The following is a 23,972-nucleotide window of genomic DNA, read 5'->3' on the forward strand; positions in this document are numbered from 1 at the left end:
TTTACCACCAGTTTTAATACCAGCAACTCTACATTTGGCTCACACAGTATATTAGTTTCGTACCATTCTAGAAGACATTTGTTTACTAAATAACATAAACGAATTGAACTTCATAACGGAGAAATGTTTTGTTTTCTTTGCGGTACGGACTTGTCTAAATATTATTTAGGTTCGCTTCGAGCGTAAAAGGATTAAAGATGGAACAATACATGTGAGTATGTGTTTGGCCTAAATGAACACCAAGGAATGCCAAGAGGTGGAGGTGCGTCGATGATATCTGTCTGAACTTCATCAGATACCGGAGGAGAAAGATTTTATTCGAAAATTTGTTTCAGTATGACCTTGGCATAAAATGAGACGCTCTTAAAGGCTCAGATAAGTTTCAGCGCGAATTGTGTTAATTCTCATACTCTAGAGCAGAGGTCTTCAACCTGGGGTACGCGTACCCCCGGGGGTACGTGAAATTTAAAAAAAATTATTTTATGATAAACACTGAATAATCAGTAATGTAATTTATTTAATTTATTTTAGATGTAGATTATATACTATGTATAACTTGAATTATACACCAACAACTTTGGGGGTACAAAGTTGAAGAGAAATTATTTCTGGGGGTACGAGAACAAAAAAGGTTGAATACCACTGGTATAGAGGTTAAAAGTAAATGTGATATTGAAACATGGTCTTCAGTAAAACCTGACTATCATCACTAATACGCTATCACTTCAAGACATTTTTACAATTCCAATTCCTAAGAGTTCTAATAAAACTTCACTAGGTTCATGTATGCAGTGTCCTTATAATATATACGTCTTTTGAATTTCCTGATAGACTATCAATAACACCAATTTGTTATGCCTCAAGAACTACTCGATTCAGATTTATACGGAGTTTGGGCTGTGAAGATCCACACATTCATGCCCAAGGCAATCGATGGGCGTGTATAATCTCCTTCTCGCCCACTTCAGATGGTAGATTCTGTGTACCCGTATTCCCCGTTCCACACAAAAGCTCTGAGGATTAGCTCAGTCGGTAAAGCGGCAGGTTCACTTACCGTGAAGGACAGGGATTGTCTCATTTCCACCACGCGTGCACCGAACCTAGGCCCCACTGAGTCTCCTACAGCATTGGTTCTGCAAGATTGTTTCTCGGAGATAAAGCGGGTGGAGCTATAAGCTGATATTTCAACTCACTTGAGGAGGTTTGAACCCCAGCGACTCTATTGCGAGTAATTTTAATCAACCAATTTGATATTTGTTTTATATACAAACTTTAATCGATTTTCAAGATGGTCTGTGACCTTCGGATTTTTCGTTTGTAATCTATTATGCGTTTTTCATCCCCATGGTTGCTACACGTCCTTAATTTTATTATCATAATAATATTTCGTGAAGAATGGAATTTATTATGTTTTTCATTACGTGATTTTCTTAAAGCAGCTTCTAGCCTCGTTTTTCTTTATATATTTATTTATTTTAGTGTTCTGTCTGACGACAGGTCCATATGAACAGGATCCTTCCATCCTTTTCTCGGACTGGGACCTGTTCATATACGTTCTTGGCAGATGATCCAGAAGTGGTTTGCCATTGCCTTCTTCTGTGTGTGAATGGAGTAATTGTTGGGATGCCACGGAGGAAAACTCCGTGTTGCCTAGACCACGGCCTTGCCCAACACAAGTTATAAATTCGGGCACCGCCGGGAATCGAACCCGAGACCCCAGGATTACAAGGCCAGCGTTCTAACCGCTAGACCACCTCATCTTATTATTATTTAGTGTTCTGTCTGACGACAGGTCCATATGAACAGGATCCGTCCATCCTTTTCTCTTCTCGGACTGGGACCTGTTCATATACGTTCTTGGCAGATGATCCAGAAGTGGTTTGCCATTGCCTTCTTCTGTGTGTGAATGGAGTAATTGTTGGGATGCCACGGAGGGAAACTCCGTGTTGCCTAGACCACGGCCTTACCCAACACAAGTTATAAATTCGATCACCGCCGGGAATCGAACCCGAGACCCCAGGATTACAAGGCCAGCGTTCTAACCTCTAACCAAGATATTTTCTCAGGATTATGTTTCAAAACATTCATATAAAACAGTTCGTAGAATTACATTCGTATTTATATTAATCTTGAGACGAGTTTCTGAACCCAAAGGTAACAAACATTCGTATCTAGGTCCCATATATTTATCTTTTCTGGTGTTTAGAAGATAGGACATTGAATATCAACTAGTCGGCTAGACAGATAGACAGAACATCCAGGCAGACACCTGTTGCTATGCTCGGAGAGGACAGTCACATGTCCCAGTGTGTATCCTGCAAGGTCTGTCAGGGTGTGTGCTGAATTACCATGACAGTGTCTTCTCACCTCGTGGACAAAGATTTCATTTCCATTTCATTCGCATTACGAGGAAATGACAGTAAGACGAGATGACGCCAGCTACTGGAATGAGCTCGGACGAGTAGTGAGTCGAGTCTCGTGGCCAGCTGCCTGCTAACTATAAAGTGCTTCTTTGTACGTGTTGGATTCGTTGCCAGTCATACGAGTCTACTGGAATGTCGTGAAGGTATCTCATTTCGAAAAGGGGTTTGCAAGGGTGTGAAATACTTATCCGTATATGTAATGACTGACTAATTGACTGCTTGAAGTCATGTCACGTACTTTACTGCTATTCGGTCAATATATTCTCTGCTTTTATGTAACGCTAATGATCACACTGGAAATTATCCTGAAGCAGTTCGATTTATTCAACCGTTCATTTACATTACACATCTATAATATTTAATATAATGTCCTTCAACGGGCCCTAAGTTCTCGCAAATGGTCAACTTAATATGTATTTAATAATACTACTGTTTGTATTTATAATTTTTTATGTACTAGATACATTTCGTGATTATCGTAACCTTGTTCGCAAGGTGTGTAAGTTATGAATTACCTGTAATTAATACGGTCGTTTTAAGCATATGATTATAAAGTCGTGAGATTAGTTAATATTTAATTATATGTTTCAGGTTTCTTATAAACGCTATATCAAGATTTTAAATTATTTTTATCATGCCGAATTATAGGCTAGGCCTGACTCTTGCTTTATAACTGTTGTAAAAGTTACGCGATTCATTTTATTAATTTAAAACGCAAACAAGTTTTGAAACGTTCTACGAAATCACAATTTCCTTCGCCCAAAAAGAGTTAGTAAGCAGTCTTGATCAATTTAAAGACAACTTTGCTGTCTCGACATTGGTCTGGGGAATAAATAATAATATTAAAAAAAAAACTAAAAACTTCGGTCAGGAAAATCGGTTTAGAACAGGATACCCTTCCAATACAAGACAGGCACATGAGCGATGATCTTGCGGGAGGTGCATTAGGAAGATAAAATTGTCGTATGTCCAATCGCCACCACGAATTTGTTTAGATTTGCTCCCTGGAGGAGGGCCAGTGGTATCCATTCAATAAGAGACTATGTGAGCCTTAGAAAATACCTACACATGATGGCGAGAACAAAGATCATGCCTCTTCCAGTAATCGAACTCTGAGACTTCAGACTTTGTCATATTAAGGGGTAACAGTGAGTTCTTAACACAATTTTCGAATTTGTTTCGTTGGTATAATATCTCGAAGCCGGCGATCTGTGGTCGCCTCGCGATTTCATTATCGTTCCAATCAGCTCTCTGAGCTGTTCACGTCGAAACAGCATTGGCCAGCAATTCCGTTGCCAATGGCTACGCTATCTTGCCACAATATTGCGGTTGGAGCCTTCGAAGTTTTTGTTCAAATGAAGAGATGACGATAGTTTTTTACTCTTACGACCAAGCTGAGGCTCCCTACGTCACACAGAGGTGGGACCAGACATCATTAAATCGCGGTGATATTATAGTTCCTGCTGTCTGGGAAAAATTCGTTCTTTTGATTGAAATTGAACACTGTTTTCAAAGAATACTAGATTTAAACACCCTGTCATATATTTTTATTATTTGTATTTTGAACACTCCCCACCACGTTGTGTTTTCCCCTAGCCTTTTGTCCAGATAAGTAGGGTTACCCAACTTGGATCCATCTCCCACATTCAGGCTTCTACAGAGGACTCACGATTATCAGGGAGCGGATTAACCGGGGTCTGTCTGGTTTAAACGAAAATTGAAAATGAATTAGGTTTTTTGTTGTTGTAAAAGTTGTAACGTTTAAAACTGAAGTAATAAATTTATCAATGACATATAACGTATTAACGTAAATGAACTGTTGCTAAAACCTGAAGTTTACGACAGTAGAATGTTATTGCTATCCTTTGGAATCTTGTTTTTTAAATAGTTGGTATGAACTGTGTAAAATGTTATATAAAATCATCTCTGTTAGTAAATGTGGTACTTGTTGGTTATCGGGACACATCGCTTTAAAAATAAGTTAGGTTAAGTTAAGTTAGTTTAGTTTAGTTTAGGTTAGGTCAGTTTAGGTTAGGTTAGGTCAGTTTAGGTTAGGTTGGGTTGGGTTAGGTTAGGTCAGGTCAGTTACTTTAGGTTAGGTTAGGTTAGTTGTCATTTATTGAAATAAAATATAATAACTTTCAAGTATGTCATTTATTCACACACACATTAACCTAACCTAACCTAAAGTAACTGACCTGACCTAACCTAACCCAACCTAACCTAACCTAAACTGACCTAACCTAACCTAAACTGATCTAACCTAAACTAAACTAAACTAACCTAACCTAACCTAACCTAACCTATTTTTAAAGCGACGTGTCCCGATAACCCACAAGTACCGTAAATGTTTGAAAATATAAGTAGAGTATGTCAGTAAACAAACTTTCGTACTTTTTTTTAGATCTGCGAGTTTTTCTTTCATTTTTGAAAATTACCCAAATTTTCCGGGGTTTCGATTATGCGGGAAAATATATTTTCCCAACCAACTCGGATGATCGGGAGTCTATACTGTACTCATCTGTCTGAACTACTACACGATTCAGAAACCTGGTGGCCAATTGCATAACCTACAAAATGTGGTTGTAATGGTAAGTCTGTATCAGTCTATAAACCGAGGAAATATAGTTCCACTTGAGATGCTGATAGACAATCCGGTTTCAGTTGAACCCAGTTCATAATTTCTAATGCTCTCCCGTCATACATTTTAACAGCCTCCCACTTGGTCTCTTCTCCTCAGGGAATGGACCTAAAATTCTGTATGAATTTCTCATTATATCCTCCTTGATGTCATCACCCTAATGACGGGTGTGTATGTTTGTATGTAGAGTCTATTTACTCTCCAGATTTCTGGCCTATGTGTGTAAAATAGACCCCAAAAAGCAGTTAAAAACCTATCATAACCATTTAGTCGTGAATACTAATAATTACAAAACAATTTGCTGAAGAATCTGTCCTCGTTAACACTTTTAAAGCCTTGTGGTAAATATAATTAACATCTGTTGTAACAACCAGTTTTTCTACGAGATAGTATAATTGCGTCATATTGTGATGTTTTCTATATTTCAATCATATTTCATTAATGTTTTCGAATCTTTTACTTTACAGACTGATATAAACATCAATAACACCACCTCAACAAATAATGTTATATTAATAATATCTAGACACAACTTCCATAAAAAATATACTGAGAAAGATGATAAAATTATAAAAACTATAAATAATTGTAATTTGAGTTTAAAAGTTTATAATTTACACCTGATGACGGTTTTATAAACCGAAACATGTTGTGAATGTTCCGATGTAAATCGAATGCTCGATATGGAACATAAGATGATATTTTAATTATCTTATCTTACTATTTTATTGTGATTTGACGGTAAACAAATATATATAATTATTTCAGTTTTTCTACATCATGCGCGCAGTAAACAGAGATTATTTTCGTAATAAACAGAATTGATCACTTGGTCTTTGTATTGGTAGTGTTTTCTTCGCGGTACGGACTGAAATGTTTTAGATGAGATTCTGCTTCAAATGGTATTTTAAGTGTAAAATTTGAAGTGAATATGAAGTTTTCTTTACTTTAAATTCATTTGTAAGAAATGTGTTTGATATCAAATAACATTTTCATAATTTTACGTAAGCCAATGTAACAATTTTGAACGTTCTGACTTCTAAGCGCCAAAATAATTCTAACCCTGTCCTGTCTCTTGGGGCCGAATATTCAGAAATGGTTAAGGGTTTCGTTGGTACTTCTCGAATTCAGAAGGGTTCAGAATTGGATTTACAAAAGGATTCGATAATTAAAATCTGTACTTAATTTTTATTCCATGGCAACTCATATTATATAAAATTACTAAACATAGCAGGAAATGTCCAATTTAATTATTCCCCTTAAATAACAAACATATTCAAAGGAAAAAATAATAAGTTTCTTTACAACGATATATTTTATGTTTTTTTTAGCAATTGAAGGATTTTAAATTAGACAATCCTCGTATCACATCAAACTTTGTACCATTCGCCAATGACGTTAACATTTACAGAGACGCCACTGTTCTACAGATTTCGAAATGAAAGTTAAGCTTTTAACTCCAGTTCGCTATTCTAAATGACTGATTTACGGCTGAGACATTGAGTGACGTGTAAGCCTCAGTCTAAACAAACAGCTGTTGAGAGGTTAAATGTTGGTCGAGACGGGCAGTTATCAATTTTATACTATTCATGTTTATTATTACAGGAACCACCTGTCAGCGCGGAGGCCAATGGTACCAAAACGATGACGTCATCATTTATTACGAAACAGTAAGTAATCATATATCGTAGTTTTGAAGATGAGTTATGGGTTGTTTACGTTTGAAATTCGATGTGTCAGTGAATCTACGAATGTGTGTGGTAATACGTCCGTCTATTTTTAATCATAACAGTGTTAAAAGATAGATTACTACAAGGTTAAGTTAGACGCGATGACACGGTTATTCAGCTCCGTTAGGTTGCCGGCACTCTTGTGACCTTGGCAACGTTGCATGCAACGAGAAAAGAAATTTGTTTGTCTTACCTTTTTTTTTGTGATTGTTGCTAAGAATATAACAGTCTAATAAAGCTGTACGTTACCGATTCAACAAGAATTCGACAATGGAATGTTTGAAAAATACGAATTTATGAGTTACGCGAAAAATATTTCACATACGCCCCAATGACAGGGAAAAGATTTCGTGGCGAATAACCGCAGAATTCACCGAAAGATACAGACAAGCGAGGTGCGATTAATCGAAGTACTAATCGATTAGTTTAATTGATCTATCGACCGATTAAGCTACATTGGGCTTTGTCATTTGTTATTCTCAGTGTGAAACAAGTTAGGAAATGTTCTCACGCATAAAAATTCTGAAGCGTTGTTCCGTTATTAACTCAATATTCTCGTTCGGATGACGTATGTTTATCTTAATTTAAAAATAAGTCGTTTTATATACTCACTTTATTGTCTCGTCTTTGATCATTGTTTTACCATCAAAATCAATTAACTATTGTAGTAGTGCACTTAGACGTTAGTGTTATGTTCCAAAGACTTATTTTAATTGTAGAAACGTCTTGAGGTTCATGTAAACAAGTCACCGAACACTTCATACAAAAAGCCACTTTCTTATCTTTCGTAGTAGGCGAGAAAATATTTATACGGTGATAAAAACAGGTAAATTTATTTGTATAAATATATAAAATATATATAAAATGGTGTTCCGGTAGAATTGCGATCTGAAGATTAGATCTCTACTATCTCTTATCGAATTAGAAGTCTCGTTTCAGACCAGAACCGAACCAATCCGACGATGGTAGCATATTAGCTTCGATATCGGGAGGTTCTCGTTTCAAATCTCTCCCGGAAGGCCGGGTATCTTGGATTATGATTTTAGTGTTTTTTTTAGAAGAAAATTTCGGGATATTACTTTCAATTAGGCCAATACTATTTCCTTCCACATTCTTTCCAATTCATTATTCATTGGTTATCCAATCATTAGCTGCTATATAATCTGAACTATTTAACACGTCGTTAAATAAACGCAGAATAAGGACAAATGATAAGTCTGCTATGGACCTCAGTATGTGTCTGTAGTCACTCGGATTCTTATTTAAGTTTAGTGCACATATTGAACGCTTATAAGAGACCGTGCTTGTCCGTCTGTTCATATGATTCGATCAAACGATACGAGGTGCGATCGGAAAGTTTCCAGACTGCGCGTATAAAAACCCGTACACTTATCTCAGGTATTAAATTCATCCATCACCCTCGAAGTAGTTCCCCTGGGAGTGAACACAACGATCCCAGCGCCGCTGCCAAGCCTGGAAGCATCCCTGGAAATCTTTCTTTGTCAGCCTGTCAAGCACCATCTGCGATTCTGCCTGAATCTCTTCTATCGTCTCAAATCTCCTTCCCTTTAGCTGAATTTTCATCTTTGGGAAGAGGAAGAAGTCACACGGAGCTTAGAAAGGAAGTTGGGGTCGGTTCTTGCAAGATCTTTGAGCTCCTGACAAACGAGAAGTCAAGTCGATTCTGCTTCTGGTCCTCAGACAGGATGCGTCGCATGTGGAGTTCTTCCTTTAGAATCAGCTGACAGGTCCCATAGCCTATCCCAACAATGTCGCACAAGTCGTTGATGGTACGACGTCGATCTTCGTAACATTTTCGGGCGTTGTGCTCGAAGATGGTCGTCCAGAACGCTCGTCATCATCGACAGAGGTTCGGCCATTTTTAAAACGTGAATGCCACACAAAAGTTTGTGCACGACCCATTGCGGACTCCCCAAATGCTTGCTTTAGCATTTCATAGGTTTCCGTAGCCGTTTTGGCGAGTCTTTGGCAAAATTTGATGCACACGCCATTCCGAAATCGCAGGAGGGTCGGTGTAATGCACTACCAAAACGCCCGTAACTAAGAAACAAATGCTAATTCGATGATGCCGGCTGGCACAATGATTCACTATGAATGTAGGCCGCACCCCTTAGCGGCAGAAGCTCGTACTATATCTGGTTCGCCCGCTATTGACACAGTCTTTAAACTTTCCGATCGCACCTCGTATTACCGATCAAGACCAATAATCGGGTTAGATGTGGAGGTTCTGAGCTTTGACCGAGTGTACGATAACGTGCAGCTCGATCTGAGCTATCAGACACCTCGTGGGGCTGTGATAGATGAGTCTGGAGAAATGGTGGAATGATTAAGGGAGGAAAATTGATGAATTCGGGACAGAATTTGCTTCAGTGAAACTTTATAAAACACGAACCCAGGTCTCCGAGGTGAGAAGCCAGAGTCCAGAAGCCACAGACGTTTAGTTTTGAGTTCGTATCGAACAAATATAACCCCTACGTCACATGAAGTTCAAATCGAATTTTAATTTTCAAAAACACCTCGACTCTGCGTCATCTATTTAAAAGTTTTTTTCCCGTGTGGTGAATATTTATTTTTTTAAATGTGTAATGCGATTATATTTTCAACACAGAATGTGTATCTGCAACAAACACCATTAAGGCTAATGAGATACGTAATATGCTAACGTGGATAACATCTATTCTTCGTAACTGTAAATATTTAATTTATATTCAACTGAATATTTTTCTGTCCTTTGCATAACTTCTCTAAAAATATTTTAAGTTATCCACAGGAACATTTTTAATTCTTGGTTATATCCACAAGCAGGCCTCATTGTGTGCATAGTATCCGCAAAATAGCTCCGAGCTTGAATGCCCATCACAAACAAACACGGAAGTGAGATACTCCGAAGCTATTAGATATATCCCTATCTCCGGACCTTCCATCGTCTAGTAAATATAAAACGTAAAAAACGACGTTTCGGAGATGGGACTCTATCTCCGTCTTCAGGTTCCTACACAGTTGGGCCCACTAGATAGAGCTAATCCCTATCTCCGGACCTTCCATCGTCTAGTAAATATAAAACGTAAAACGACGTTTCGGAGATGGGACTCTATCTCCGTCTTAAGGTTCCTACACAGTTGGGCCCACTAGATAGAGCTAATCCCTATCTCCGGACCAATTAGCTCTATCTAGTGGGCCCAACTGTGTAGGAACCTTAAGACGGAGATAGAGTCCCATCTCCGAAACGTCGTTTTTTTACGTTTTATATTTACTAGACGATGGAAGGTCCGGAGATAGGGATTAGCTCTATCTAGAGGGCCCAACTGTGTAGGAACCTGAAGACGGAGATAGAGTCCCATCTCCGAAACGTCGTTTTACGTTTTATATTTACTAGACGATGGATAATATCCAAGTAAATTTTTATTCAATTAAGCTCGGAGTTATTTTACGGTAACAAGATAAATAAACTTACAGAAATTAAGACATCAATTTCGACAAATCCTTGCTAACATTCCGTTCGGTATGTTAAGCCTACTTATCGCCTCCGTTCATATAAAATTATTTCGATAACTTTATATATTGTTTCGTATGAAAGTCGGTCACTCACGAACACAGACTGAGATATTTTGAATGAAGTTCTGAGGGAATTATTTGAACCCAAAGGGTAAAGTAACGTAGAAAACTATTTGCGGGTGGTTTCAAAATTTGTAATCTTCACAACATACCATTACGATGGTACAATCAAGGATCCTGAAATGGATGAGACATGTAGCACGCATATTGGGAGGTGATGAATATGCATAATAAATATATATTGTTTAAATCTTGTCCGTCTAATCACAATAAATTCTTATTAAATATTAAAATATTACATTAATTAACATTTAAAATATTAAATTATGTTCTTTATCGAAATATTCGATTTACATTAGACCACCATTTTTCAAAATAATTCTTATTAAATATTAAAATATTATAATAATTAATAATTAATAATTAAAATATTTAAAAATATTAAATGATGTACTTTATCGAAATATACGATTTACATTAGACCATCATTTTTCACGACATGTTTCAGTTCCTAAAAGAATTATCTTCAGGTGTATATAATTTATATAAAGATTCAAATCAATAATAACTTAAATACAATTTATTAAATACAATTTCTATATATTATTTTAGCGTACATTTTTTTGTCAGATTTTTATCAGATATCAAACGATGTTCTTTTTAAGATTTTATTTCATTTTAATAACATATTCGATGTTATTCTGTAAATGTACATATCCTGCATAATACGCTTAGAACTGAAATGAAAAGAGGCCAATTGTGAGACGTTCACCCATTAAATCGTAATGTTTGTAAACATTCTATGTTTTCTTTAAACGAAATCACTACATTTTCAGAGCCCAAATCCCATATGAATTTATCATCTGATTAATGTCTTTGGTTCCGTGTGCATCACAGCATGAGCATTGACCTAAAGTCGAAACACATAATCAGCACCGTTGTCAGAGACGAGAGTTGCAGCTGTTGGCTTCGTCCCTGGTCCCTCCGTCATCTGAACACGTGCACACGTCATTGACTCAAAAGAGAGACGGAGTTACTTCATGCCCGCAAATACCAGTCACGCTGGCAACTGTTGCATCTGTGCTGGGTCACTCAAAATAGCTTCTCATTATGTAATGACGAGTTCCTAAGCCCTTGGAAAAGATTAAATTATATTCTTTGTTCTTATGTTCGTACCTTTTACGGAAAAGACTTGTTTGTGTCTGGTCTAGTTATGAATTAACTTCTCGTGGACTGAACGAATCATCTATGGATCCCACAGCTGTGATTTAACTGGGATTCGAACTGGCAATCTCACGTCTGTGTCCTCTTTTCTTTGGTCTTCCTGTCTCCTATCTTAAAACCTATTTATATAAAGCGAAATCCTTGAGATACCAAAACTCGGCCCTCTAATGGGAAATTCTCTGTATTTTATTGAACCCAGTTGTTCATTACCGTATTTAAAAGAGGGTACCACTGATCTCTATCTTGAGCCAGATGAATCCAGTCCACGTCTTCCCATTATTGTCCACTTTAATATCATTCTACCATTTATGTTTAGGTCTTTCGTGTTGTCTCTTAACTGCAGGTATTCTGACCAAAATTTTGTATAAATGCGAAAGACTGACGATTAAAATGTACAAAATTCACAGTCTTATCTACTGTTTTGTATGCATGCAAAATTTGGTCTCGGACTCAAAGGAAATAATATACAGATTGAGAACTTTAAGATAAGAAGAATAATTAATTGCTGAATAATTCATGTACAATACTAAATTTGCTCAATTTCTTTCGTTATAAAAAGATAACAGTAACGTGTAATGTTGCTGTGATTTGTCTGTCCATTATCAGGACGCTGATAAGTAGCTTTAGTTTGACATATAGAATTTTGACTGGAAATAATTTCCGGGAACAAGAATAAATATAAATATTTTTGGTTTGAGATTTTAATTTACGAATCCGTGTAGTCTTGTGATGGTAATTAATATATTTGTTTAATTAGGTGGTTGAATTGTATAAGTATACATATATTCAACGAATTAAATAAATACATTTTAATAAATTAATCCAAGCACGTTCGTTATCATTGGCACTTTAATTAGGGAATTTGTGCAAATTTTCAAGTGACCGCCGTTAGATTAGTGGTACTTTTCAAAGCGGTGAAGAACTGACTTTAAAAAAGACCACGAAAGTTGCTGCTGTGTGTGCATATTTTAGGGACATTCTGTACATCGGTTTCTAATTTTGTTTCAAAATGTATTTGCGTTCTGTGACGGCCTAAAAATTCCAACTACAGCGTACACGAAGGTTAAATAAATCTCAAGTGACACGTATAATAACGTTTAGTTGTAATAAGGAACACATGCATGTGTAAATTGTTGAAATGTATTTGATATTTGAAAAAAAAAATAATAACCCAAGCAACTTTGTTGATTTGGTGACATTTTCGAGTCTTACCACGGACTCTGAGACATTCAATTGTTCATCATGTCCAGAACTGCTGTAGTCAAAGACTGCTTTGTATATTAAGGCTTCGAGATCTTGGTCTAGCGGTTAGAACGCTGGCCTTGTAATCCTGGGCGTCTCGGGTTCGATTCCCGGCGGTGCCCGAATTTATAACTTGTGTTGGGCAAGGCCGTGGTCTAGGCAACACGGAGTTTTCCTCCGTGGCATCCCAACAATTACTCCATTCACACACAGAAGAAGGCAATGGCAAACCACTTCTGGATCATCTGCCAAGAACGTATATGAACAGGTCCCAGTCCGAGAAAAGGATGGAAGGATTCTGTTCCTATGGACCTGTCGTCAGACAGAACACTAAATAATAATAATAGTTGGGGTGCAAGAACTACTTTACAGACAATAAAATACATCATTTAAATTTAACATAATTAATTTATTGGATAATCAGACGTAATTTTTATTATAAAAACATTTTAAATGGCCGTCTTTAACATTTGATACATATAAATTGTACTCATTATAAATATAAATTGACATACAACGTTTACAGGCGGGTTATATAACTTTATACACCACCGTGATGTGGTACTTAAGTACAGGAGAACCCCTTATTTCTTCGTCGTGATTTTTTGGTTTGAAAACAGTTCTTTAGGAAACATCCCTGGCTACATTGATTAAATCAGCTGAGAGACCTTTACGTCTACACGGGTCATGTTGGTTGATCGCCCTGATCGGATTATGAAGATGATTGCATTCACAAAAACAGCAAAATTTAGCTTGTGTTGGGTTAATAGCTCATTGTGCGAGCTATTAGAACGCATTCAGGGCATTAAAGATTACACTTGAATGGCCTTTGTGGTTTGAAAAGCATTTGGGATAATTAGAAGCAAATCAAGCTTAGAATATTCACGGGTGATACTGAATCATCAAAGCTCCCTGGATGAAAGCTTGACAATGTAGCTTTGGCTGTACTGTAAGTAATGTTGTTATGAATTAACCCTTCGAAGCCGAATATCGTCTAAATGAGACTAGAAAAAAATCATTTCCAACTTCAAAAGATCATGTTTTTTAATGATGTTTAGGCAAATAATTGCTGTTTATTCATACGAAACAAATACACACTTTGGATAAAATAGTTTCTGATTGTTAAATCAGGTGTTGCATATATACTAGGTGCGATCGGAAAGTTTCAAGACTGCGCGTATAAAAACCCGTACACTTATCTCAGGTATTAAATTCATCCATCACCCTCGAAGTAGTTCCCCTGGGAGTGAACACAACGATCCCAGCGCCGCTGCCAAGCCTGGAAGCATCCCTGGAAATCTTTCTTTGTCAGCCTGTCAAGCACCATCTGCGATTCTGCCTGAATCTCTTCTATCGTCTCAAATCTCCTTCCCTGATTTTAGCTGAATTTTCATCTTTGGGAAGAGGAAGAAGTCACACGGAACTTAGAAAGGAAGTTGGGGTCGGTTCTTGCAAGATCTTTGAGCTCCTGACAAACGAGAAGTCGATTCTGCTTCTGGTCCTCAGACAGGATGCGTCGCATATGGAGTTCTTCCTTTAGAATCAGCTGACAGGTCCCATAGCCTATCCCAACAATGTCGCACAAGTCGTTGATGGTACGACGTCGATCTTCGTGAATGGCCTGCCGAATCTTGCGTTGTGCTCGAAGATGGTCGTCCAGAACGCTCGTCATCATCGACAGAGGTTCGGCCATTTTTAAAACGTGAATGCCACACAAAAGTTTGTGCACGACCCATTGCGGACTCCCCAAATGCTTGCTTTAGCATTTCATAGGTTTCCGTAGCCGTTTTGGCGAGTCTTTGGCAAAATTTGATGCACACGCCATTCCGAAATCGCAGGAGGGTCGGTGTAATGCACTACCAAAACGCCCGTAACTAAGAAACAAATGCTAATTCGATGATGCCGGCTGGCACACTGATTCACTATGAATGTAAGCCGCACCCCCTAGCGGCAGAAGCTCGTACTACATCCAGTTCGCCCTCTATTGACACAGTCTATAAACTTTCCGATCGCACCTCGTAGTTAAAAGAGCTACGTTTTACATTGTACAGTTTGCAGTTTCCATGACTGGACTGGTCATTACGTGGAACTCTGTCTGGATGGTCCTTCTCAGGCCCTCAACATTGGCAGTACCATATAAAATGAAGAAACGCTTTTTATACAGGGTGTTCTATTTAAAATGCAACCCTAATTACTACACATATACCCCTTCTGACTTAGATTTTGTACCGTAGAATTGATTGTTGTGTTGCGTTATAGATAATTGTACATCTTGTAGTTAAAGGGTCTGAGTCTCAATCTGTTAGTTAGTAACCAACTAATTAATTCCTCCGTACATAACTAAACAGCATTTGATTTGTACCTTTGCTGTTAGGGTAATGTAACTGGAAGGTTCAACCAAACTAAAACCAAAGTCGCCATTGGACACGACAAGTCAATTCCAGTAACCCTGTGTTTCCAATGTCGTCCCTTGAAGACATTTCTTTCAGTTAACCTCTCATAGGAACCATATCTGAGATGTTTCTATTATTTGCTGATACTGAGAACTTAGTATCCATGTTTTACTACGACACACGATGGCTGGCTTAGACAGAACATTATCCATCCTCAGTTACGTCTCGTCTGTGTTTTGTGAACGAAATTTCTTCTAAAACTCATTTAATCATAAACTGAATTGTCGATTTTAAGCCCAAATATTTCCCTGAGTACGTGTTTTTAGACGGGTAATAAAAATCCATACCAAAACTTTCTTCAGAGGGAAATCGTAGATTTACGGCTTGTAAAAGAACCTTACGAGCATGAACGAGATGTTTCGTAAGCAAAATTCAGCGGCCATTTCTCACCCAAGTCTCTCCTGATTCACTGCTAGATGGCTCTGGTAGTCAAATCAGGAGTGAGTAGAAATTGTGCAGAGTCAGTGGACTGGTCACTACTCACAAATGAACACTTGAAAGACTATAAAACCTCCGAAAAATAGTCGGCGAAGACCCACAACTGGGGGTTTTAGAGCCAAGGAACAACAACTTGTTTTCATACACTCGTCGCTGACTTCCATTGTATTTGTAACAGACAACGGTGATCGGCGACAGTTGACGCAACGTAGCTCCGAGCTATTCTGCGTCTGTAAAGTAAGATTATTATTATTATTTAGTGTTCTGTCTGACGACAGGTCCATATGAACAGGATCCTTTTCTCGGACTGGGACCTGTTCATATACGTTCTTGGCAGATGATCCAGAAGTGGTTTGCCATTGCCTTCTTCTGTGTGTGAATGGAGTAATTGTTGGGATGCCACGGAGGAAAACTCCGTGTTGCCTAGACCACGGCCTTGCCCAACACAAGTTATAAATTCGGGCACCGCCGGGAATCGAACCCGAGACTCCAGGATTACAAGGCCAGCGTTCTAACCGCTAGACCACCTCATCTTATTATTATTTAGTGTTCTGTGTGACGACAGGTCCATATGAACAGGATCCTTCCATCCTTTTCTCGGACTGGGACCTGTTCATATACGTTCTTGGCAGATGATCCAGAAGTGGTTTGCCATTGCCTTCTTCTGTGTGTGAATGGAGTAATTGTTGGGATGCCACGGAGAAAAACTCCGTGTTGCCTAGACCACGGCCTTGCCCACTACATAATTATATCGGTTGGATGTGGGAAATCGTGGCCGATTTTAATGTAAATCTAGTATGCATCTGGAGAACTTGAATCAAGTTTTTGTTAAGACAGGATAGATGGTTGTTTAACCACGATTATCAGTACAAAAGTAACTTGAAATCGGAAAAAAAAAGTTTTCGATTTTAAGACGCCATAAAATTTAAGGTAGTGATCAACCAGGTGAAACGAAGTCAAGTTCCGTGTCTGTGCTGTGGCTCTTATACACAGTGTACCAACCTCTGCCATCATTGAAGCTAGAAACCGTTTTAGGACAGACGAGAGCTGCAGAGCGGTGAGTCACAGGGAAGGCATTGAAGGGAGGGTCCCCCAGTTGCAGCTGCATCTCTGAACTTCCCCACTGTATTTGCGAGTGGCAGGCAAACCATCCATTGACTCACTCCTGCAGGAGATACGTCATCAAACATCTGCCCGTATGAGAATACACAAGTTTCCGTAACAGTCGTCAGTGGCCCGATTTCGCAAAATCGATTCTGTGCAAATTATATGCGGGAAGGAAACAAAGATTTGGTTGCGAAATATTTACCATGAAATTAGTTTCATATTTGGCAGGTTCTGAGTTCGTTTCTCAACTCGGAAATCTGATATACTAAGCATTTTCGTGGTTTTATCTAGTCGTTCCAGGTAATGTTAGGATAATATCTTAAAAGAGGCTACGATCGTTTCTTCCAACGTTCTGTAACATCGTAGCTGTTCAGAAGACGTAATTAAACATAACAGTTTACCGAAGTATTTATCACCAGTGATGTAAGTGGTTTGCCCTTTCATACTGAATGTCACAGTAAACTGTTAGCACTTATGATTTACATTGAGAGGTTCCGGGTTCAATTCTTGGTCTGGGGCACGTGTGGGGGTTTTAGTTTAATTTCCTTATTACAAATTTTGTGATGCGATAGGGCAGGGTTCGACCTCGCTTATCGATTAGAGCAGTGGTATTCAACCTTTTTTGTTCGCGTACCCCCAGATATAATTTCTCTTCAACTTTGTACCCCCAAAGTTGTTGGTGTATAATTCAAGTTATACGTAGTATATAATCTACATCTAAAATAAATTAAATAAATTACATTACTGATTATTCAGTGTTTATCATAAAATAATATTTTTTTTTAAAATTTCACGTACCCCCTAATATGTCTTCGCGTACCCCCAGATATAATTTCTCTTCAACTTTGTACCCCCAAAGTTGTTGGTGTATAATTCAGGTTATACGTAGTATATAATCTACATCTAAAATAAATTAAATAAATTACATTACTGATTATTCAGTGTTTATCATAAAATAATATATATATTTTTTAAATTTCACGTACCCCCTAAGATGTCTTCGCGTACCCCCAGATATAATTTCTCTTCAACTTTGTACCCCCAAAGTTGTTGGTGTATAATTCAAGTTATACGTAGTATATAATCTACATCTAAAATAAATTAAATAAATTACATTACTGATTGTTCAGTGTTTATCATAAAATAATATATATATTTTTTAAATTTCACGTACCCCCTAAGATGTCTTCGCGTACCCCCAGATATAATTTCTCTTCAACTTTGTACCCCCAAAGTTGTTGGTGTATAATTCAAGTTATACGTAGTATATAATCTACATCTAAAATAAATTAAATAAATTACATTACTGATTGTTCAGTGTTTATCATAAAATAATTTTTTTTAAATTTCACGTACCCCCTAAGATGTCTTCGCGTACCCCCAGATATAATTTCTCTTCAACTTTGTACCCCCAAAGTTGTTGGTGTATAATTCAAATTATACTTAGTATATAATCTACATCTAAAATAAATTAAATAAATTACATTACTGATTATTCAGTGTTTATCATAAAATAATATATATTTTTTTTAAATTTCACGTACCCCCTAAGATGTCTTCGCGTACCCCCAGATATAATTTCTCCTCAACTTTGTACCCCGCAAAGTTGTTGGTTTATAATTCAAGTTATACATAGTATATAATCTACATCTAAAATAAATTAAATAAATTGCATTACTTATTATTCAGTATTTATCATAATTTTTTTAAAATTTTACGTACCCCCTAAGATGTCTTCGCGTACCCCAGGTTGAATACCACTAGACCAGAGTAACCACAAGGTTATGAATTAGGATAATGTATTGAAACTTCAAAGCAATGTCCTAATTATGCCATCAACTTACTATTACAAATAGGTTCACATTAAACATTAATTTTCGTTTGCAAAATCTGATTAGATATTTGACAATGCTTAAGTCTGTTCAATATTTAAACACAAGGTTTAATTTCTTGTATTTCGATTCTCATGCATCCTACTCCTAATTTGCTATATTAATTTATTCACCAAGTTTGCACAATTTCTCGCAGAGATAATTACTACCAAATACTCACGATGTTAACAAGGCATGTTTTATCACATCAGGTAACAATTTTTGCCCAACAGCGTGACAGCACAAGAATATATGTACGCAGACGATACAAAGCACATCTTCAAGCCACTAACTGAAATCCAATCTATGCTAATGAGAAAGCAATATTTAAAAGAACTTTAAACAATCCAGTCCAAGAAATTAGCTCTGGAATCGAACGAACGTTCTGTTTGCCATTAACTAACTTAACTTAGTTCCTGTAACTCCTACGAGGAGCATAGGAACTCCTTTCGGAGGTTTCGTGGTCTTTAAATCGTGCATTTAAGAGTAGTGACTAGCCCATTGACTCTGCACAAATTTCTACTCACTCCTGATTTGACTACCAGAGCCATCTAGCAGTGAATCAGGAGAGACTTGGTTGAGAAATGGCCGCTGAAATTTTGCTTACGAAACATCTCGTATCATGCTCGTAAGGTTCTTTTACATGCCGTAAAATCCCCTCCGGAGATCACCCTTAAAAATCCATCGACCTCGGCCGGGATTGAACCCGCGAACTTTGGGTCCAGTGGCGATTTCTTGCGATAAATTCGGACGTAGTTTAAAGCCAATGTAACGCCTGTTGCATAGACTCTGCCCCTTCCAAATACTTTGTAACTGTCTCAGGTATAAAGTATATTAAAATAAAAATGTACACCATCTAAGCGAAATCAACTTTTTAATGTGATATTGGGGCTTTATTACACTTGAATAAAAATCCTGCTTTTGCTACTGGAATGTAAAAACGTTGAACTCAGTCTAACTCCTGCACGTGATGATAATGATGATGATTATATGTGTGTGTGTGTTTGTCCACACCGATCCTGCATTATTCTAAAGACTTCTTATTAGATTTTCGTTACAATAAATAAAACAGGTTTTAATATAAATTCACTAACACCTGTCTAAAGCGGACTGCGAAACGGAAAATATCCAAGTCTCTTGGAATTGCTTTATAAAACGTCTTTTCTGTAAATTTATCAAATTAAATGTAGAAATACATGAGATGGTAAAGTTGCGTCATATTGTGATATAATAAATATATATTATTTAAATCTTGTCCGTCTAATCACAATAAATTCTTATTAAATATTACAATAATTAACATTTAAAATATTTAAACTATTAAATGATGTTCTTTATCGAAATATTCGATATACATTAGACCATCATTTTTCATGTTTCACGACATGTTTCAGTTCCTAAAAGAACATCGTTTGATATCTGATAAACATCTGATAAAAATGTACGCTAAAATAATATATAGAAATTGTATTTAATAAATTGTATTTAAGTTATTATTGATTTGAATCTTTATATAAATTATATACACCTGAAGATAATTCTTTTAGGAACTGAAACATGTCGTGAAAAATGATGGTCTAATGTAAATCGAATATTTCGATAAAGAACATCATTTAATAGTTTAAATATTTTAAATGTTAATTAATGTAATATTTTAATATTTAATAAGAATTTATTTTGATTAGACGGACAAGATTTAAATAATATGTAGAAATACATTTTGAGGAGAACTTCTGAAGACTAATTTCCATCAAATGTCTAAAATATACGCGAAGGCCGACATGAACTGTTCTGTATTAAATAAAATACAGTTTGATAGTGAACTCACAATAATATTTAAAAGAGAATTGATTTCAAGAAAAATTCCGAAATTTAATATTTCGGCTATTTTTTTATTGTAATCCTCCTGTAACTTTATGTTTAATGTGATTATCTTGCAAATGTTTGGGCCATATTACACAGTACTACGGGCCTGTTATTGGATTACTTATATTTGAACTAGAAATATTGGTTAAGATCTTTTTTAATGTTGTAACGAGGACTGAGGATACTAAGAAGTGGAACGAATGGGAAGGAAATGTGGGTCCAAGGAGGAAAATAAATAGATAAAAGGATGAAATTAAGAGGGCTAAGAGGTTAAGATACGGAAGGAATCGTTACCAATTAATTTATTTGTAAATTTTATAGGCTTGTAATTTAGTGATCATTGTCTCATCACAATTTCAAATATTAAAATGGGTCTTAAGTTTTGTGCGGACTTATTCATCTGGCTGTGGATAAAAACCAGTGGCGAACTCTTGTGAACACATTAATAAACATTCTGATTCCATATACGACAGGAGGTCCAGCGGTTAGAACGCTGGCCTTGTAATCCTGGGGGTCTCGGGTTCGATTCCCGGCGGTGCCCGAATTTATAACTTGTGTTGGGCAAGGCCGTGGTCTAGGCAACACGGAGTTTTCCTCCGTGGCATCCCAACAATTACTCCATTCACACACAGAAGAAGGCAATGGCAAACCACTTCTGGATCATCTGCCAAGAACGTATATGAACAGGTCCCAGTCCGAGAAAAGGATGGAAGGATCCTGTTCATATGGACCTGTCGCCAGACAGAACACTAAATAATAATAAAATAAATACGACAGCAAACTTATTGACAAACAGACCGACTATTAGCTTCTCGAGGCAGTGTCAAATATCAGTTTAATTATATTTTAATTAGATGTTATACATGTATTTACAAGTTCATAACGAAGTCTCTGTTTTGACGAACGCGGTGCACTGGATGAATATTTCATAACATCGCTACATTCCAGAGTCAAATATGAATGTTAGGTATCAGATAGGTGTCGTTTTGGAGTTGACTCGTGAGGACGGACACGTGGGAAAACGTCCACAAATCGTTCGTCATTTCAGGAATTAAAATTGTCAGAATTGTTAATTGTGTTTTTAAACTCCCTACTTCAACATTTACCTACCGTCAGACTTCCACGTTGTATTTTATCCTGAGAAATTCGAAACAGATATGACGGAGCCTGAAGGCAAGCTGTTTGGCCCCCTGTGGCAGGTGCAGAGAACGCTGGATTGCCCTTCAGGTGCCCTCCACAGTGGTCTAGCACCTGCTAGAACATGCTGCTTTTGAATCTGCCACTTTGCAGAAAATCACACGTTTCAAAAATGTTGTGCGGAATTTTAAAACGTAATAAAGCATCGCTTGATTTCTGAAGCCAGATTTAGAGTTCAGAGTTATGAGTTATCGGGTATTTGAAAACACGTTCAGCCTGTGCAAGGAGCGCATGTGGGCTAAGGCGTGTGTCCTCTTGTCAACAAAACACAGTTTAGTAAAAAGTCAGCGTATGAAATTTGAGGTTTTCACGGCGGTAAGTTTGAAGATGGCTGTCTTCTAGGTTGTTGTAGTCTGGTAGAAGATTACTGACGTTTCAGAGGTCCTTGCTGTCTCCATCATCAGGGCAATTATATAATATTTATTTGAAATTCATTTTATTGCCCGGTTTCTCCGTGGCATCCCAACAATTACTCCATTCACACACAGAAGAAGGCAATGGCAAACCACTTCTGGATTATCTGCCAAGAACGTATATGAACAGGTCCCAGTCCGAGAAAAGGATGGAAGGATCCTGTTCATATGGACCTGTCCTCAGACAGAACACTAAATAATAATAAGATGAGGTGGTCTAGCGGTTAGAACGCTGGCCTTGTAATCCTGGGGTCTCGGGTTCGAATTTATAACTTGTGTTGGGCAAGGCCGTGGTCTAGGCAACACGGAGTTTTCCTCCGTGGCATCCCAACAATTACTCCATTCACACACAGAAGAAGGCAATGGCAAACCACTTCTGGATCATCTGCCAAGAACGTATATGAACAGGTCCCAGTCCGAGAAAAGGATGGAAGGATCCTGTTCATATGGACCTGTCGTCACACAGAACACTAAATAAAAATAACCCCATCGTGTCTAGGCAATCTGTCTCTTGAATGGGCTAGTCTATTTATGTTTTAAGACCAAAATGCTTGCATTTATAGAGTGTGTGTGTGTGTGGCATTATGGAATAACACTCATAATTAACAACCAGCCTCCTCCTCACTGATACATAAATGTAAGTTATATAATTTCAATACAACGCGGAATTTCATTGCGATTTAAAAGTTTTCATACTCGGTCGACACGTCACGTGCGGTTAGTCCAGATGATTGGTTCGCCTCTGTGCCGAAGTTCACTCATGCCAACTGCATCTGGTGATGAATAATTCGATAACCTTATAAATGCAAACGCTGTTCATATTTGCTGAATTCTTGTTTGGAAATCACAGTCATTATCAACATTCGAAAGCCTGTAGAGGCCTACGTTTTCATTTAGAGTCTGTGTGGGTATAAAACCTGGTCTTTTATCCCAAAGGATTAACATATGAAGATTTGAGGTTTTCTCTGCACGTGACATGCTTTGGGGTTCTGGTCGTGTAGGGCTTTAGCCCTGAAGATGGAGACAGTACGGTTTTTCCGAAACGTTGGCATCTGCCGACAAGTCCACAGGGTGCCATAATCTAAAAGGACATAATCTGGATGTACATATGAGAGCATATGACAACATGGTGTTTAGGAAAAAATGACCCTGAGAGAAAATAATTTAAAAATAGAATGGAGAACATTTCCTAAGGAGGAGCTTTAAAATTTGTACTGTTCAACAAGTCCTGGGGTGATAAAATTATTATTAAATGAGTCGTGAACGGAAAACCTGCTTGTAGAGGATCCAGTGGCGGACTTTTTTGAAAACTTTAATAAACTTTCCAAAAAAGATCCAGTGGCGGACTTTTTTGAAAACGGTTATAAACCTTCCAAAAAAGGCGGGTGATTAATTTAGAAGCTGAATATCTAGGATTATATTCCATTAAGTCAGTTGAGGTATTACTCAACTACAGAAAAACACAATTCATTATTTAAATTATTTATTTATTCACAATTTATTATTATCATTAATTAATTGTTTGGTTGGTTCACAAACAGCCAACAAAAACTTAATTTAATTATTGTTATTATGTGATACATAGTCATTCAATTCGTCGTGTCATTGGTGCAAATTACGTGTCCAGATTATTAGACTTATTTTGTCAAAAGTGTGAAATTGTTTAAACTTATTATATGTATTTTTTTAAATGTACTTATCTACCTATGTCTGCCTGTAACTCTTTACGTGAAACTTCGCATAACTGGGGAATCCGCCTAATTGGGGCAAAGTGTTCTAGTCCCGACGTGT

At 37.3% G+C, this 23,972-nt stretch overlaps 1 long non-coding RNA gene across 4 annotated transcripts in view; it reads left to right on the forward strand.

The window, feature by feature from the left end:
* The window catches only part of LOC147873835 (uncharacterized), a 113,014-nt gene that overhangs the window by 43,177 nt on the left and 45,865 nt on the right, over positions 1 to 23,972 (forward strand). For all 4 annotated transcript variants that reach the window (XR_015535033.1, XR_015535035.1, XR_015535034.1 and 1 more), the window contains exon 2: positions 6,670 to 6,734. This is a non-coding gene — a long non-coding RNA (uncharacterized LOC147873835). The remainder of the gene's footprint in view (positions 1 to 6,669; positions 6,735 to 23,972) is intronic.

Source organism: Zootermopsis nevadensis, unplaced genomic scaffold (genome assembly GCF_977971745.1).
Source record: "Zootermopsis nevadensis isolate Lab colony 2312 unplaced genomic scaffold, Znev_1.0 Znev_ptg000013l, whole genome shotgun sequence".
In the NCBI taxonomy this organism is placed as follows: Eukaryota; Metazoa; Arthropoda; class Insecta; order Blattodea; family Termopsidae; genus Zootermopsis; species Zootermopsis nevadensis.